The sequence below is a fragment of the Trichechus manatus genome, unplaced genomic scaffold, assembly GCF_000243295.1.
Source record: "Trichechus manatus latirostris isolate Lorelei unplaced genomic scaffold, TriManLat1.0 scaffold00045, whole genome shotgun sequence".
Classification (NCBI taxonomy): domain Eukaryota; kingdom Metazoa; phylum Chordata; class Mammalia; order Sirenia; family Trichechidae; genus Trichechus; species Trichechus manatus.
In genome coordinates, this window is record NW_004443981.1 from 664,449 (window position 1) to 667,647 (window position 3,199).

The following is a 3,199-nucleotide window of genomic DNA, read 5'->3' on the forward strand; positions in this document are numbered from 1 at the left end:
TCAGAGTCCAGGAGGCAGCAGCATAGAAGCTCCATGAGAAGTGACCTCAAGTCCCTAGAGCAGTGAGGTCAGAAGTGCCATCCTAACCTGACTTCTCAAACAGGGTGACATGAGCTGTCTTTCTGTTCCCTTGACTGTAGCCCGTTTTCCAAGCCTAGTTCTTTCGCCTTTGCATCTATCTATGAGGTATCCTGATTTCTTTTTAATTCCTCATTTACTGCTCAGGCTAGCCACAGGTGGTTTCTGTTGCCAGCAGCACTGAGGTTACCATCAGGTTACCACCCAGAGCTGTGATCATTGCAAAGAATTCTCAGCTTCTGTGTCTCCACAGAGTGATTCAACAGAATTTAGGGGCTCAGTGTCCTCAGCTTCATGATTATCTGCCCATATAGCCCAATCCCAAGTTTCAGGATCCCATTTCTTCCCAATCAATGCCCTTACTTTAACTTCAGACACCATTCAAAATTGGGAATTTAATTGGCATTGTAATTTAGACACTCTTGTAATAAGACTCTGGGTTTGGTTTTCGGCAGTATCTGATCTGTTACTCAAGACATAAGGCTTTGTTTCAGAGCACAAGTGGCAATTTTGAGGTCTTTTATGCAGCACTTGAGCTGTGACTTTGAAGCCCGGAGCTCATTTCTTTCTTTCACCACTTTGTCTACCAAAAGTAGGACCAACCAACCACTTTCCCTATATTTCTCACTCTGACAAAATTGTAGAAAAGTACAAAACACGTGATCATCAAGAGCCTTGCCGCTCACCAATACTTGATCTATTGGTGGTGATATTTTGCTTATTAATATCACCACCTCATTCCATGGATTAGCAGCACCCTCTTTACCACTGGAGGCAGAGCCATCAGTACTTTCAGGACTAGTCAGACTTGAGAACCAATTTAGGAAACTTATCGTTACAATTTTATTTCTCTAGAACCACTCTCAGTATCAAATATCTTAAACTGATTTCTGTAGAGAAACAAAACTAATGACGTGTATACATGTATATATATAAACACCCACTGCCTTTGAGTCATTTCTGACTCATAGAAACTCCGTAGGGTTTCCAAGGCTATAAATCTCTGTGGAAGCAAACTGCCACATCTTGCTCCTGCAGAGCCACTGGTGGTTTCAAAATAATCATCAGTTATCAGTCAATCACTTTAACCACTGTGCCATCAGGGCTCCATATATATATACATATATAAAGAGAGAGAGAGATTTATCTCAAGGAAATGGCTCACACAGTTATGGAGGCTGGCAAGTCCCAAAGTCCATGGGCCAGGCGTCAGCTGGAGGCTTCACCTGTCTCACATGGTTGCAGAGGCTGACAAACTCAAATTGGCAGATCAGGCAACAGGCCACTGGCTCATTTGTCAGTTTGTTGTACTGTGGTGGCTTGCCTGTTGCTGTCATGCTGAAACTATGCAACTGATATTTCAAATACCAGCAGGGTCACCCATGGTAGACAGGTTTAAGTAGAGCCTCCAGACTAACAGATTAAGAAGAAGGACCTGGCGATCTACTTCTGAAAGAGTTGGCCAGTAAAAATGTTATGAATAGGTACAGAACATTGTCTGATATAGCACTGGAAGGTGAGCCCCTTAGGTTGGAAGGCACTCAAAATACCACTGGAGAAGAGCTGCCTCCTCAAAGTAGAGTCGACCTTAATGACGTGGATGGAGTCAAGCTTTTGGGACCTTCATTTGCTGGTGTGGCACAACTCAAAATGAGAAGAAACAGCTGCAAACATCCATTAATAATTGAAATGTGGAATGTACAAAGTACGTATCTGGAAATTGGAAGTCATCGAAAATGAAACGGAATGTTTAAAGATCTACATCCTAGGCTTTAGTGAGCTGAAATGGACTGGTATTGGCCATTTTGAATCAGACAATCATATGGTCTACTATAAAGGAAATGACAAAATGGAGAGGAATGGCAGCACATTCATTGTTAAAAAGAACATTTAAAAATCTGTCCTGAAGTATAGCTGTCAGTGATAGGATAATATCCATATGCTTACAAGGAAGACCAGTTAATATGACTATTTACACACCAACCACTAAGGCCAAAGATAAAGAAATTGAAAATTCTTACCAACTTCTGCAATCTGGAGTTTATCAAACGTGCAATCAAGATGCATTGATAATTACTCGTGCTTCGAATATGAAAGTTGGAAACAAAGAGGAAGTATTGGTAGTTGGAAAATATGGCTTTAGTGATAGAAACGATGCCAGTGATCACATGATGGAATTTTTTAAGACCAATGACTTCTTCACTGCAAATACCTTTTTCCAACAATATAAATGGTGACTATATACGTGGACCTCACCAAATGGAATGCACAGGAATCAAATTGACTGCATTTGTGGAAAGAGATGATGGCCGGGGCTGACTACGGAACAGACCATCAGTTGCTCATATGCAAGTTCAAGTTGAAGCTGAAGAAAATTAAAACAAAGTACGACCTTGAGTATATCCCACTTGAATTTAGAGACCCTCTCAAGAATAGATTTGACATATTGAACACCGATGACTGAAGACCAGATGAGTTATGGGATGACATCAAGGACATCATACTTGAAGAAAGCAAGAGGTCATTAAAAAGACAGGAAATAGAAAGTGGGGCCAATATGGCAGAGTAGTCAGATGCTTCCCGTGGTCCCTCTTACAACAAAGACTCGAAAAACAACTGAATCAATATATTACAATCTAGGAGCCCTAAACATCAAAGGCAAAGTTGAGGAATTGGACTGAGTGGCAGGGGGAGGGAGAGACGGTTCAGAAGCAGCAAGGAGTTGTCAGACCTGACCCAGTGGGAGCTGGCGCCCTGCAGGCCATATTAGCCCGTGTGCAGGGTGAGGCGGGCAGTGGCATTCGGGACACGTTTTCCACATCAGGAGAGTCCTAGCGGCAGAGAGTTTTCTCAGGCCTCCAGAGCCAGTGAAAAGCAGTGCTCCATTGGCAAAAGATAAGTACCTGCATTTAACCTACCATGCGGATCAAAAAATACCTCCTTTGGGAAGAAACTCTCTCCCATTTACCTGCTTTCTCCCCACTCTGCACCAGTCCCAGGCTGGCTTCAGTGATTGCTTCATCCCCTGGGACTGAAGTAGGACCCGTCAGGTGCCCTGAGCCATTCTCCTGGCCTTGGAGAGGGAACAAATTAACAAACAGGAAAAAATAATCTGCCAGCT